The 17,444-nt window shown below is 27.3% G+C and overlaps 1 pseudogene; it reads right to left on the minus strand.

Moving 5' to 3' along the window:
* Window positions 1-11,790, minus strand: LOC145640271 (protein FAR1-RELATED SEQUENCE 5-like; annotated as a pseudogene).
* Window positions 11,791-17,444: the final 5,654 nt, after the last annotated feature.

Below are 17,444 nucleotides of genomic sequence, written 5' to 3' on the forward strand. Positions count from 1 at the left end.
TTAATAGGTGTGCATATAATCTTCATCAAACATCAATGAATTTGACATATATTCTCCTAGGCTGGTCTCAAATTCCAACTTAAAATCATTGAATAAGTTTAGAGCATAAATTGATATAGTCAGGAATAAGAATCTGTTAGTCAGGAATTAACTTTAGGTAATCAGGAATTAAATTGAGTTAGTCAGTAATTAACTTTAGTTAGTTAGTCAGTAATTAAGTCAGGAATGATATTGTTTTAGTCGGGAATAAACATAGGTTAGTCAGGAATAAACTTGAGTACGTCAGCAATAAGATTTTTTATGTCAGAAATAAAATTAGGTTAGTCAGGAATAACATTGTCCTAATCAGAAAATAAAATAATTTTTTTCAGGAGTAATAAAAAAATATCAAACCTTAAAATACCAAGATATAGTATTTTTTACAATTCTTTTGAATAAAAAAAAATTATTTGAAGATTGGCCTCATGATAGAAGAAGTCAGCAGTAGTGAAATATTAAATGAGTTGTGGATTTGGAGTTATTGTTCCAAACTCATTTGGATCTCTTGTTGCTGTTCTTCTTCTTTCAAAATGTCCTCTAATTCTTTTGTTCTTCTTTGGCCTTCCTTTTGTTTTTGGTCGTTTAGGATCTTTTACTGTATTTCTTCTCTCTTCTTCTTCATCAAGTTCACGAATTTTTTCTTCATTTGTTTGGAACACTTTCCTTACAGATTTGTACATTTGTTCCAAAGCATCATCACATATTTTTGATGCTTCTTCATTCCCTTGACATATTGTCACAAGGTTGTAAAAATTCTTTGTTATTGATTGCCTCCAAGGAGTGTTTATTAATGAATGATCTGTAGTTGAATTTCCTAACCAAAAAAAAAAAAATAGATTACTACATTTTTGTCAGTAATAAAAAATTTTTACTCAGGAATAATGTTATAATTTTCTGCTAAAACAATATTATAATATCAGAAAAGTCATCAATAAGCTATGCCATGATATTTTTTTTTTCTGTTTGAGTCATATGTTTTCTGACAAAATTTATTGCATTTCTTAAAAAAGTCATACAAAATTTAATAAAGTCATGAAAAAGTTCTATAAATCTGAAAAGTAATTTATTGCATCATTGAAAAGTCATTCTAATCTATAAAAAGTAATTTATTGCATCATTAAAAAGTCATTTAAATTTTACTGAGGTTATAATTTTTTCTGTTAAATTACATATTAATTATTGTTGTTCATACATAACTCTTCTCTATTTAAAGCCTGTTCTAAATCAAGTTTTTTCTATTAAAAGAGTTATATTAATATATACATTGTTTCTATAAAAGGTGCAGTTTTGTAACAATAAGTTATATTTTCTTCATCTAATCAAGAGTTCTAAGATAATGGCTGATTTCTACGCAAATAAAGAAAAATGCACTATTACTTTCAAGACAATTCATCGCCTTAGTATAGTAAATATATTTTACATTAAGTTTTAAATTTATAAATTTGTTTTGTGTTTTAGTAAAAACTTAATGATTTCATTTTTTTTTTTTTTAATTTCAGCCACTTCCTGCAGAATGGAAGTTATTTCTTCTAAGATTCAGGCATCATGTAAGAGTCTATGCTGGAAATAATGGCAGAGAAGATAGATTTTGGGAAGTAAGAGTCATAAGCATACCACAAGATACAGGGTATGGTGGTATGTTGGTTGATCGTGAATGGGAAAACTTCGTAGCTACTAACAACATAGTTCCTAGAGACAGACTTGATATTTACCATGATCGTGATACCATTTACATTAGAATTTTTAATGCTGATGGTACTGAAAAGCTTCCTAATGAAGCAGAAAATGGTAGCAATGTTTAAGTTTTTTAATATTAAGATTATGTTTGTAATAAATCCGATTTTATATCAGAAATAATAATATATGTATCAGATATTAAACTATGATTATCAGAAATAATAATATTTGAATCTGATTATTTTTGTCATTTATTTTTGTTCATTGTAAATTATCTTCAGGAATTAGATTATTTTTGTCATTTATTAGATTTGTTTTGTCATGAATTAAATTCTATAGTCGGATATTAAAATATTTTAATAAGGAATTAAGCTGAATATTTCAGGAATTTGATTGTATATTTCAGGAAAAAAATTGTTTCAATCAGAAATTAGATTGAATATATCAGGAATAAGATTATCTAGGACAGGTATTATACTATTTAAGTCAGCTGTTGCATTTCTATGTCAGGAAATTATTTATGTTAGTAATTAAAATATTTAGTTCAGGAATAAAGATATTTTTATTTTATACTAAATAGGCAAGTAAAAAATTTTAAAATAACAAAGTATGTACGTACCTGATTCATTCTCATCCTATATCCTTGATTTAGCAAGCTTGGTCCAACGTTTCAGAATGTATCTCTCTGGTATAGAATGTATGTTGTACATTTGCATTATCTTGATAATGTGAAAGCACAACAATCCAGTCTCTGTGAAGCACATACAAGAACACATAAATTCATTGTTTTGACAGTGATATATGACTTGATAGGTGTGCATATAATCTTCATCAAGAGAAACATCAAAGAATTTGACGTATTGCATTGAAGTTGGCTTTTCCTTTGCATATGCTCCTAGGCTGGTCTCAAATTCCAACTTAAAATCCTTGTATAAGTTCAGAGTATAAACTTCAGCAGCATGTTTTAAGATTTTTGTTTTTGTTTTTGGTTTCTCAGTAGTACATCTGAAGTTGTCACTCTTTTCAGTGCTTCTCCATCTTCTCACAGTAGCTTTAAATATATGGAAGAACTCCAAAAGTTTAGTGGTTCTGTTAGCCTTAAATGAAATTGCTCTGTTTGTTACTTCTACTCTTTGAGATGAAAGGATTCCCGCAGAGAAAATATCCTTGCTCAAAGCAGTGCACCATTTTTCTCGTAGCCCGAACAACCTATCAAACCACTCTTTTTTTTCTAATCCATATTTTTGAACCATCTTGTTCCAGACATCTTCGAATTCTGATTCTGAATCACACCCACTTAAGCACTTGTGAAACATATTCTTGAATTCAGGGTTGTTTTTTAAAGTTCCAAAGTGTGATACAAAATTCTTTTGCAAATGCCATAGACATAGCCTATGTCTTGAATTTGGATGAACCTGCAACAATCAAATAATTTCATTTTATAGTCAGATATTAGATAAATAATGGAAGAAATTAATAAAATTTTGTCAGGAATTAAAGAGTCAACGTTAGATATTATATAACTCAAGTTAGTTATTAATCTATTTTTGTCAGGCATAACAATTTACTATTCAGGAATTAAAGAGTTTTAATCACATATTAAACAAATAATGTCAATTATATATTTATTTTCTTCAACAATTATAGAAGAATTTGATATATTTTTATCAGTGTTTAGATTATATTTATCAGGAATTACATGATATTCATTAGGAATTAGGAAAGTTATAGTCATTTTTTAGACAACATAAATCAAATAATTTCATTATATAGTCAGTTATAAGATATATAATAGCAGTAATTAATAAATTTTTGTCAGGTATTAAAGAGTCAAAGTTAGATATTATATAACTCTCGTCAGTTATTAATCTATTTTTGTCAGGCATAACAATTTATTAGTCAGGAATTAAAGTGGTGTAGTAAGATATTAGATAAAATAAATCAAGTGGTCGTTTCTTCAGGGAAAACATTTTTTAATACAGAAATTAGTACATTTTGTTCATATATTAGATAACTTATAAACAATTAATGTCAATTATATATTTATTTTCTTCAACAATTATAGAACAATTTGATTTATTTTAATCAGTTTTTAGAAAATATTTATCAGGAATTATATTATATTCATTAGGAATTAGCAAAGTTATAGTCATTACTTAGACAACATAAATCAAATAATTTCATTATATAATCAGATATTAGATATATAATGGCAGTAATAAATAAATTTTTGTCAGGCATAACAATTTATTAGTCAAGAAATAGAGTTGTTTTATCAGATATTAGATAAACTAAATCAAGTATTGTATAATTTTCTTCAGGGAAAACATTTTTAATACAGAAATTAGCACATTTTGTTCATATATTAGACAACTTATATCAAGCAAAAATTTACTAGTGTTTGACTTTACTTAGAGTTGCTTTCAGTACTTTGTGGTTTGGATAAAGATATTTAAAATAAAGATATTTAACATGAAGATATTTACCAACTCTTTTGGATAAAGATGACAAAAATGTAAAAATAAGAATTATTCGTAGAAAATTATTCTAAAAGTAAATTATTTTTTTAATCTCTTATATTTGTCTATAAAACCAATAATTGGTCATACATTTTGCATGTTTGTGTTCCTGTATATTCTCTCTCCTAAAACATACTCTTTTTCTTTTTTCCTCAATTATGGAAAACAATTCTCAGTCTTCTACTTCATCAAACGATTTAGAAGAAAATGTTTTTGATAACTTTGAAAAGAGATTAAATGATCCACTTGAGAGAAGAGACAGAGTGAAGAATGGGTTGATGAAGCTGTATGAAAAATTTGAGAAGAACAAAATCGAAGAACTGAGTAAGAGAAAGAGGGTTGAAGAAAAATTCCAGGAAGAACAAAACAAAAAAAAGAAAGAAGACGATCAACAAAAGAAGAAACAAGAAGAAGAAAAAGAAGATCAAATGAAAAAACAAGTTTAAAATCTCTAGAAGATGATTAAGATTCTAGGGTTTTGTTTTTTTGTTTTTTTTGTTTTTTTTTTTTGATATATTATATTTTTCGAAATAGTATATGAAATCAAGTATATTTCAGTAATGTACTTTGATTTTATTTTGGTTTCTCATGTATTGCCTTTATTTTTTTTCAGTAAAATACTTGTTGGACAAAAATTAGTATATTTAAATTTTCATATAATAGGTTTTTTTTTCAATAATTATAATATTATTACGTGGGCACATAAAAAGCCAGGAAATGATGTATTGATTGATTTAAAATTAAATTACTTTGGAAAATGCACAGTAAAAACTGATATAAATAAAGTATTTTAAAGTCATACTCCCAAAAAAACATCATATTCCCAAAAAAATCTATATACCCTTTCATATTTCTCTTCTGTTTGTTAAAAAAACCATTCATTTCTAGTTTTTCAACAAATGATGTTTATCAATTTTGTTCAATTTTATTCAGATATTAGATTAATAATGTCATTTATAATAATATAGGTATTTACTTGTTAGTAAAAATTTATATATTTAGTCACATAATAGATTTAAATTTTCATATAACGGTTTAAATTTATCAGAAAATAGAATTATAAACAGTAATTATATAACAATATTTTATGTTAGGACTGAGTATTATTACGTGGGCAGATAAAAAGTCAGGAAATGATGAATTGATTGATTTAGAATTTAATTACTTGGGAAAACGCGCAGTGAAAACTGATATAAATAAAGTATTTCAAACATCATACTCTCAAAAAAAATCTATACACCCTTTCATATATCTCTTCTGTGTGTTAAAAACAACAATCCATTTCCACTTTTTCAACAAAGAATATTTATCAGTTTTGTTCAATTTTTATTCGAATTCAAGTATATTGTAAGATTTGTAACGTAGTATTTCAAATGGATCCAATAGACGACCCTCATTACATGGCTGCTCTAGAGGATGCTCCACATGCATTATCTGTTCCTGAAATCTTATGCATGTATATTTTTCCTAAATGCACCCCTCGTGCGCAAGCGATGTGTAATTGTGTTTGTAGGCATTGGAATGAATTATGGTACTTAAATACTTGGATTCCTCATGTAGTTAGATGTAGGCAGGCCAGTAAAAGGTGGTGGCTTGCAACTGATATTATGAGGCATAATGGATATGGCTTTCATAATTCAATGGTTCAAGATTGGGCTGAATTTCTGGATGGGTTGCGATGGCTATTTAGGGATGAGGAAGATATGTGGAGTAAGAAAAGAAAGAGAGAGGAAGCTATTCAACCTGGAGGGCCGCAGAAGAAGATTAGACTAGCTTAAATGCCCTGTAAATATGTTTTTCTTTAATTAAAAAGCAATGTTTTGTATAGAACTGTTATGATCATATATAGTTAAAGTGACAGTGTTCATTTGCTTTTGTAAGGCATTGTCATAAGTATGACAAAATATTATGAAGAAATATATACTAATTTGGACTTATGCTTTTGTTTTTGTTAATTTTCTTTTATGTACATAATGTTATTCAGCTATTATTATATTAAAGTCAGATATAAAATGATTATAGACAAATATTTCTATATTTTAGACAGGAATTAAATATTTTCAGAATTTAATTAGTGTTATTTGATTTATCAGTTATTAATCTCTTTTTGTCAGAATTAATAATATTTTAGTCAGTTTTTAAATTATTTTGATCAGAAATTACATGAAATTTTTAACTCAGAAATAACGTTGATGCATAGTAATATTTTTAACTCATAAATAAGCTTAACTTAGACAGGAATTAGGTTTTATTAGTCAGTTGTTACATTTTTGGATTATTTTTGTCATGCATTATAATATATTAGTCAGCATTTAAAGTATTATACGCCCGGTTTATCTCAGTTTTAAGTTATTCCATTGTATTTAAAATATTTTAACTCAGTTTTTAGATTATTTTGATCAGAAATTACATGAAATTTTTAACTCAGAAATTATTTTGATGCATAATAATATTTTACTCAAGAATAATAATATTTTAGTCAGGAATTAAAGAGTAACAGTCATATATTATATATTTAACGTTAGTTATTCTTCTATTTTTGTCATGCATAATAATATACTAGTCAGCATTTAAAGTATTATAGTCAGATAATAGATTAATAGTTTCATATAATAGGAATTAACGTGATTTAAGTTATTCCATTGTATTAAAAATCAGAAATAATATTATTTCTTTCACGATTATTATATTTTTACTCAGGTATTATATTATTTGATTTGTCAGTTATTAATCTCTTTTTGTCAGGAATAATAATATTTTAGTCAGTTTTTAAATTATTTTGATCAGAAATTACATGAAATTTTTAACTCAGAAATTATTTTGATGCATAGTAATATTTTTAACTCAGAAATAAGATTAACTTAGACAGGAATTAGGTTTTATTAGTCAGTTGTTACATTTTTGGATTGGTTGATTTATGTCAGTCATAATAATATTTTACTCAAGAATAATAATATTTTAGTCAGGAATTAAAGAGTAACAGTTAGATATTATAAATTTAACGTTAGTTATTCTTCTATTTTTGTCATGCATAATAATATACTAGTCAGCATTTAAAGTATTATAGTCAGATAATAGATTAATAGTTTCATATAATAGGAATTAACGTGATTTAAGTTATTCCATTGTATTAAAAATCAGAAATAATATTATTTCTTTCACGATTATTATATTTTTACTCAGGTATTATATTATTAAGTGCAGGAAATAAATTATATCTCTCAGAAAATTATTTTTGTTGTGTTTTTCTAAAGAATGATAAAATTTTATTCAGCTATTATTATATTAAAGTCAGATATAAAATGATTATAGACAGATATTTCTATATTTTAGACAGGAATTAAATATTTTCAGAATTAAATTAGTGTTATTTGATTTGTCAGTTATTAATCTCATTTTGTCGGGAATAATAATATTTTAGACAGTTTTTAGATTATTTTGATCAGAAATTACATGAAATTCATAAGGAATAACATGATATTCAAATACTTTCTTCTTATAGTCAGATATTAAATAAGTAATTGCAGTAATTAATATATTTTTGTCAGGTATTAAAGAGTCAAAGTCAATTATTTTATATATCATATCAGTTATTAATCAATTTTTGTCAGGCATAACAATTTGTTAGTCAAGAAACAAAGTGTTTTAATTACATATTAAATATATGATGTCAATTATAAAATTTATTTTCTTCATCTGTTTTAATATTATTTTCATCAGATATTACATGATATTTATTTGATATTAGTAAAGTTATAGTCATTACTTAGACAGAAATCAAATAATTTCATTTTATAGTCAGATATTATATAAATCATGGCAGTAATTGACTTATTTATGTCAGGTATTAAAGAGTTAAAGTCAGATTATTTTATTTGATACAAAACATATCCTAATATAAAATACAGAAACTGCTTACCTCTGGTATGGCGTTGCTCATTGCAAGATCTTGATTAGTGAAGATTGTTTTTGGTTCAATTCCATACATTGACTTTTTGAAGATTGAAAGCAGCCAAACAAATGTATCGGTCTTTTCATCGGTTATGAATGCACATCCAAACATTGTTGTTTTCCAATGATTGTTTATACCAACAAATGGAGCACATATCAACCCATATTTGTTTGTTCTGTATGTTGTATCGAAGATTAAAACATCACCATAAGCTTTGAAATCTTCAAGCATTTGGGAGTCACGCCAAAAATAGCTCACAACATTATTTTCTTCTCCAAATTTCAATCTATAAAAGAATGAGGGATCTTGATCTGCTCTTTCTTGAAGGGTGTCTAACACATTTTGCATGTCTCCACCTTCAACCATACTCATTTTCACCCTTGATACATAATTAAGGTGATCTCTCTTAGTATGACCTACACATTCTTCTCCTCCAGCTTCATTGCTTATATAATTATAAGCATCCATTGGTTTAATACCACTCTCAATCATGCTCTCAATTAGTTCACCCATTGGAGCTGATATTTGCCTTTCTGATCTTAGATGATGTCGTTGAACTGCTATAACCAATTCATGATTATGCTCCAACTCATGTGTAACAACTTCGAAATTTCCTTCTTTGTTTTTCTTGAAACGAATATGGGCTTTACATCCAGTTCTTGTCTCATTTACCTCCCTATCTTTTCTCTTTTTTGCATCAGTTTTACCCAATAAGGGTATTTCCACAGTATTTTGTTCAGCTGCTATCTTCATTTTACCCTTTGTATGTCCTTCCTTAGAACATCTAAAATAAAACTCATACATTTTATCATTGGAATCTCTTCTCTTTGTTGATTTTCTGACACTGAAACCAACAGATCTTGAATGAGCTTTGTATAACACATATCCCTCATTGTAGTTTGATACTGTATAACTTGCTAGACATTTACTTATGTTTTCATCCTTGTCATATTTGTAATAATCTGCAACAAAAGTATACAAGTTGTCATTTATCTTCATATTTGTAATTATCTTCAGGAATTAGATTATTTTTGTCATTTATTAGATTTGTTTTGTCAGGAATTAAATTCTGTATGTCAGGTATAAAAATGTTTTGATTAGGAATTAATTTGAGTATATCAGATATTATATTGTATATTTCAGTAATAAAATTGTTTAAATCAGAAATTAAATTGAACAATTTTATTAATTTAATTTCAGTGACAAAAAATAGTCAAAATATTACTCAAAAAATAGTCAAAAAATTGTTTGTATTAGAAATTAGATTATAATAGTCAGGAATAAAATTTATAATACTTATGAATTACCATGTCTTGATCAGGAAATAGATTATTTAAATCAGGAATTACTAAATACTAGTTAGGAAATAAATCATCTCAGTCTTGTTTAGGATTATATTAATCAGGAAACAGGTAATATTGGTCAGTAATAAAGTTATATCATTCAGAAATAATAATATTTGTATATGATTATATGTTGTTCAATGTTCATTATCTTCAGGAATTAGATTATTTTTGTCATTTATTAGATTTGTTTTGTCAGGAATTAAATTCTGTATGTCAGGTATAAAAATGTTTTGATTAGGAATTAATTTGAGTATATCAGATATTATATTGTATATTTCAGTAATAAAATTGTTTCAATCAGAAATTAAATTGAACAATTTTATTCATTTAATTTCAGTGACAAAAAATAGTCAAAATATTACTCAAAAAATTGTTTGAATTAGAAATTAGATTATAATAGTCAGGAATAAAATTGTCTAAGTCAGGAAAATAGATAATAAAATACTCAGGACATAAATGATATAGTCAGGTTTAAGAAATTATATTCAGAAAAAAAAAATAAAAATTATTGCACTCAAGAATTAGAATTTGAAAAGTCATGACCTTCCCTCTTCTAAAACATCAACACTCAAAACACTCAAAAAACACGTAAAATCATTTAAAAGACATAAAATTAATTGAATAAAATTAAATGTATTTACTAGAACCGAGGTTAATTATAAATGAAAAACACATATTTGAAAAGGCATGACCTTCCCTCTTCCTAAACTCAGCACCAATTCACGTTCTAAACACTATATATAAGATACCATAGTGTACAAGAAACTATATTAAGAAAAAAAAATTCATATAAAAATATAAATTGTTTCAGTTTGAATTTTAATCATTTTTATAAGAATATAACTACTGCTATTACAAAAGGTATATTTTTTTTTCATTTTATGATCTTACATTTGTTAGTTTATTTTATTTTGTTTTGTTATGATTTATGTGTTTATTTTTTTTTTTTGGTTAGATGGCTAATCATATTGCACACCCAGTTGATGCCTTAGAAGATGCACATCCAGCATTAGCTATTGAAGAGATTTTATGCATGCATATTTTTCCTAGGTGCACCTTCAAAGCGCAGGCGATGATTAATTGTACATGTAAATATTATAATGAATTATGGTATTACAAATTTTGGATTCCAGAAATTGTAAGAAGAAATCATAATTCAAATGAATGGTGGGTTGCATATGACATTATGAGGCATAATGGTTATGGTTTTCACAATGGAATGGTGCAAGACTGGGCTGAATTTCTTAATGGATTACGTTTAATTTTTGCGGAAGAAGAAGCCAACAAGAAAAAGAGAAGAGGCAATCCAACCAGGTAGAGAGGAAAAAAGAATAAAAATAGATGATGTTATTAGTAGTTTATGTTCAATGTTTTGCAGTTTATTATATTTGAATTAATAAACATAACATTTCAGTAATATGTAATTTGTTTTTAAATTTAAATGATTTTATTTTATTTTTTGTTTTGTATGACGTTATTAAATTATTAAATGTTTTTTGAAGTTTATAATACTCAGGAATTAACATATCTTAGTCAGGAATTAGATATTTTAGATCAGGTATTACAATATATTAGTCAGGAATAAAATTAACTCATTCAGGTTTAAGATAATATTAGTCAGGAAACATATAATAATAGTCAGTAATTTTATTATCAAATATATATATAGTAATTAAATGTTTTTAAATTTATAATACTCAGGAATTAAGAAATGTTAGTCAGGAATTAGATAATTTTGTTCAGAAAATAGATAAAGATAGTCAGTTTTAAGATAATAATATTCAGATATATCATAGCATACATAAATTTTATTTTTTTTATCAAATCAGAAAAAAATTTCTGGTCAGAAATTACAATATATTAATCAGGAAATATATTATTTTAGTCAGGAAATAGATAATGATAATTATTAATTATAGGAATTGGAAAGAAAAGAAATAATATTAAACAGGAAATAGAAAATGATAATCAGGTTTAAGTTAGTAATAGTCAGTTTTAAAATAATTATAGTCAGGTTTACATTATTTTCACTAATTTTTTTTAGGAAATAGGTTTCCATAGGAATAAAATTAATTCAGTCAGGATTCATATAATATTAGTCAGGAATTATATTGTCTACAACAATAAATTACAAAGCATTTAATAAATTTACAGAACATAGTATACCTATTATACTTGCAGCATCTTCATCTCTTTCTTCATCATCTCTTTCTTCATTTATATTGTCTCCTAAAATTACATTATCTGTTGCATTCATCATTAGTGTTAGTATATTTGGATTTCATTCTAAAATTATCAAAAAACTGGATTCAAATTAAAATTTATTTTTCTACGACATGTAATATATACAATTCGTGAAATATAAATTAATCCTGATTTCAAATTCGATTGGAATATAAATTAATCCTGATTTCAAATTCGATTGGAATATAAATTAAGCCTGATTTTCAAATAAGTCGAAATTAACTACGATCTGAAATTCGATTGGCATTGATTGCTTATAATAAGTCGAAATTAATTCGAATTTAAATACGATTTGATATTAAATCGAAATTTACTACGATCTGAAATTCAATTTGGCTTGCATGCGAATTATAAGTAGAAATTCATATTTCAAATTCAAGAACTATATAATTTTGAAATACAATCTGAAATCATTAACTATATAATTTTGAAATTCTTAAATATGATTCGAAATTGCATACAATCAAAATTATGAACTAAATTGTACCTTTTTCAGCAGTAATTGAGCTAGAAATTGATTCTATAGGTGAATCAGAATCTCCTTCAATCATCATTCTATTATTTGATTTCTCCATTTTTTTTATGAAATTTGAAGATTTGAATTCTCTGAAATTTGAGGAAATGAAGTGGTTGAAATTCGATGAAATGAAATTTCAGTAAATGACGGCGCACGAAATTTTATAAAAATGATGAAAACGAAATCGAAAATTCAGACACTATATAAAATGGCGTGTGGGCTTTGGTCGGGTTGATCAGGCCCGCACCTTTTTAATAAGGAGCCCGAAGGCCCGCGCCTTTTTAAATAAGGAGCCCGGACTCACGTGAGTCCAGTCTCACGCAAAATGCTTTGTTAAATTAATTCTAATAATACAGAATACAAGTAAAATATAGACATATGATATTAATTAATCATTTCATGTTTAATTGATTCGTCTTAGTATGTACATAAAATATATCAAACATTTGCATTTATAGAACTCAATATCTTTTACAATTCTCTCACTGTATGTTGCTAAAGTTTAGAACATTGTAAAGATACACCACATTCCTCTATATACAAATATTTATAATAAAATAGTATGCAAATCAGCATAAGGCATAAGGCATAAAGAGTAATTACAATGACTCTTCTCGAAACGCTAGCCATACCGTAGGAATCCTAGTAAATATATACTACCTCCGTTACATATTATTTGTAACGATTTGACATAAAATAGAGACGAAAAGTGTCTAATCGTTGTAAATAATATTTAACGGAGGTAGTAAATGGTTTCATAAAAAAATGTGTATCGTCTACTTCAATATAGAAGGGGGTTGTTAAATATCGCCCTCGAATATCTAACTTGAGCTAAGAAGACTAAAGGAGCCCTTAAACAGAAAGTTAAACCAAGTAGAAGAAGAGTTCTCTAACAAGAACTAAGTTTTCTAATAGGAACGTTCCCTAACAGGAACTTGAAGACAACATGCTGAGGTGTCAGCCTGGACTGCGAGTGAAGACAGTAAGTTCCTTTAGGAACTTAGCCTGCGTGACGTCCAAGTAATCTATCTTACAGAATATGGCGCAGCAATATCATTTAGTTAAGATTTTATCTTCTAGATTTATTGTTAAATACGTGAAGTAGGTTATGCACGAGATTTATTAGAAGCGTGACAAGTTGCTCGGTAAATAAAGATAAAATTGGAAAAGATAAAATTGAAAAAGATAAAAGATAGATTTTATGAAAAGATTTTATTTTAAAATTTGTTTCTTAAAATCGGTTTTAAAAAGATTTTATTCTTTTTAATATTTATCTTTCTATTTTATTTTTCCGGAAAGAATTTCTTCTAAAATTGATTTACTTAAATCGTGTTTTAAGATAAGGCAAGTTAACTTCTTTATCTTTTAGAAAACCTACTTGCTATACAAGTTGTGCTTGTATAAATAGTAGAGATCGAATTGTTTTAGGTTTTTGTAAGTTTATACGTGGAGAAATCACAGAGCTTTAATTGAGTAAGTTCACCAAGCTTCTAACCTTGTCATATTAGTTTCGGATTTCGTGCATTGCTTGCCTATCATATACTAGGTTTCATTACTTGTATTGGTTGGGTTATTTGGGTGTGTGTGTTTAATATTTACATACAGTTTGTGTAAGCTTCTAGTGTGAAGATGAGAATTTATGTACTTTGGGAGTACGAGTGAATCTAAGGGTGGTGCTTAGATTGAGTAGGATAGGTCCTACTGTGTAGCAAGTTCTTACTAGAACTTGTGAGTAAAGGTCTGATTATAGTAGGTTGTAACTTGGTGTTTGCCCTATTATAGTAAAGTGTTTGTGGTTGAAATCCCTAAGGTAGGGTCGAGGTTTTACTTCCAGTTGGGCTCTGGAAGGTTTCCTCGTGAAATCTGTGTGTCTTTGCAAGTTCCTATAAGCTTTGTTTTATTATTCCGCAAAAAGTAGTCACAAGGAACTCACATACAATTCACCCCCCCTCTTGTATTGTTCGTCTCAACTAACACTAGGTGTTTGAGCCTAGGTCGGACGTGCGAAAAATCTAGGCATTTGCCGCGAATTCAGAAAATAAAAAAAAAACAAACATTTTCTCCGCCGGCGACCGACTTCCCTTTGTCCTTACTCGTCATTACTGCGGCTGTGTAGATCGTGAAACCAGAGGTAAGGAGTTGGTGGTTAAAAGAGGAGGAGGAGGAGGTGGTGGTTAGTATGAAGAGGTGGTAGTGATGGGTAGTATGAAGAGGGAGGTAAATTGAGGGGGTAATTTTTTTTTTATTAAAAAAGGGTAAATTTGTTATTTTAGTTTATTTTGCGGACGTTAGTTAGATATTCGAAGACGGCATTTAGCTTTCCAAAAGATCTTGCTAAAGAGATTAGTTTGGAGTATAGATATTCGAGGACGACATTTAGCTTTCCAAAAAATCTTGCTAAAGAGATTAGTTTGGAGTACATGTACAAATCTGAGGATAAACTTACCCTTAGCAAAAAGTGAATGGAACATAATTTGGATTTATATTCTAAACTTTTTAATCGGATGTTCATTAATTTTGTCGACTCTTAACATAGAGGCAATAGGAACTTTTAACTAGACTAGATGGCTTAAATCCTACGATTCCAAGGCACATGGCGTAGGATGCAAGACTAGCCATGTGAAAAAGCTCCAAGGTAAAAGGTAAAAAATAAAACAACATAAGAAAGATCTAAAATATATATAAAGAGGCATTTAAATTCAGATAACTATATATCATTAGTTCTTTCATCAAAATAATGTGTACTTCGTATTAATGCATGTTCATTTTAACTTAATTCAATTCAGTTCAATTCAGTTTAGCTCATAATTTTCTTCTCTCATAAAATAATAATTTCAATTCAGCTCTAATCGATTCAGTTCAGTTCAGCTCAATTCAGTAAATGTGAAAAGACCCTTAATCTATGCTTCTGATCCATATCACCAAATGTAATGCTTAATTAATATTCCTTCAGTCCCTTAATACAATGCCTATTTCTCTTTATTATGTGAGGAATAAATGCTAAAAAAAAGCATTGTATTAAGGGACAGAGGGAGTACTTCATAATATAGAGAGCTCATAGAAACATTGAATAATGAAAGTGATACCTAAAGAAGAAAAATTAAATTATTATTGAAATTGATACTAATAATAATAGAGTTGACCATAATTTTTATAAAATAAGATAAAAAATTATAAAATGATGATATCATTTATGATTTTGAGGGAATTTTTTAAGGACAACTTGACATGCGTCTAATTTTAGAATAGGATAATGTTAGCGGTTTATTTTAGTATTAGGCCTTCGGTACAATTAATTTTAGTTCTGTAAAAATAAGTTCAGTTTAGCAAAAATAATTTCAATTCAGTAAAAATAATTTCAGTTCACTAAAAATTAGTAAACTAAAAGAAGAAATATAATATAAACTAGTAAAAAATAATTTCAATTCAGCAAAAATAATTTCAGTTCAGTAAAATTAATTTCAGTTCAGTGAATATAATTTAAGTTCATTAAAAATAATTTCAATTCAGCAAAAATAAGGTGAACAGAACAGGGCCTTAGTTATATATAGATTAAATGTAAATCGGTTAGAGTTAATGTTTAATGTATCATTTCAAATAATTAATTATTTTCCAAAGGTTTTTGGCACAATGACTTTAAAAAGAGAACATGTAACTTACGCAAATCAGCAAATGGATCAGATGATGAATGATAACAATTTTTTTTATTAATCTTAACTTTACAAGATATTTCATGGTGGTTAATAAATCCTAAAAACTTTAATGAACTAAACTAATTTATATTTACTACACATAATTTGTGTAAATATAATTTTATTTTATTTCGATCCACATCCATGCACCGCCGATACTCTTCGCCAAGCACATGACGATAAAGGCACCAAGTGCTCGACATTGAATCATTACGGTACTATTAAAGCAAGATGAGAAGAATAAAGACAGATATTGAAATCATTGGATATTCTATGAACAATACATGCATATGATACTTCAACTAATTCTTAAAGTTCTTCACATTTATTTTTTAGTGTGCTTAATATTTAAAAATTATGATTTAACTAATTCTTGGAAGATTGAATGGGCTCACTTCACCGCAAATTTTTATTTATTTATTTTATTTTATTTTATTTTTGAAATACTTCACCGCAAAATTATAAAAATAAAATATAATAATAATTTTTTAATAGATAAAATTAATTTTTACTGATACATAAAAAGATATTCATGACTAAAGGGTTGCACCAGAGATCGAGCAAAATGCAAAACTGAAAAACATTATAGAACGGGTAATTTCATTAACTAATTGAGTCAAGTACAAACTGTTTTCAAGCTCGTCTCATGCACAATAATTATCATTGAATACAATGTATGAGAAAATAAAACAAAATAAGGCCGAAGTTTATATGTACAAAAAAAAAGTTTTGTAATCTACCAATTTCATCACCTTAGGACAAGAGATATCCAGCAGTTGATTGATAGCTTTCCTTGCACTATATGAAAATCTGGACCACATTATCAGTCCCACATGCAATGACCCAAGTCTTTCAACAATTAAATAGACCTTTCAAACCCTTAAGCCATCTCCTCTTATAACATACCTACCATGCTATCAGATTATCCGATTAATTTTTTTTTCTCTCCTCGAGAATTAAATTCAATCTCGAGTCTTGGGTATCTCCATCCAAAGCTTTACCTTTTAGTAGTTGGCCATAGAAATAGTCATTTAAGGCTGACTACCATAGAATTTTCAATTAAATTGATTTAAGATTTAAAACATACTGTTACAATAATCTTCTTATTTTACTAACGGTGTGTTTGGATAGAAGGAAATAGAAGGAAAAGGGGAGGTAAATGGAGAGATATGATATCTTTCATTTGGATAAAAAATGAAGAAGTAAGGGAATTGGAGGGGAGAGAAATGGAGGGATTAAATTATAGGAAAATGATCCCTCCAACAATGGAGAGATTTGGAAGGAAAACTCACAATTCTTCTCTCCCCTCCTCTTCTCCTCCCTCCAATGTTATCCAAACACACTGTAAAGGAAAGAAAAAACTACATCATAGGAGACTCTTCTCGACAAAGGAAATTTTAACCTATCTAACTTAACAATCGTCTGAAGTTTTTTTTCACAAGTTTTCTAGCAGACAAA

Source organism: Chenopodium album, chromosome 7 (assembly GCF_948465745.1).
Source record: "Chenopodium album chromosome 7, dcCheAlbu1.1, whole genome shotgun sequence".
Taxonomy (NCBI): Eukaryota; Viridiplantae; Streptophyta; class Magnoliopsida; order Caryophyllales; family Amaranthaceae; genus Chenopodium; species Chenopodium album.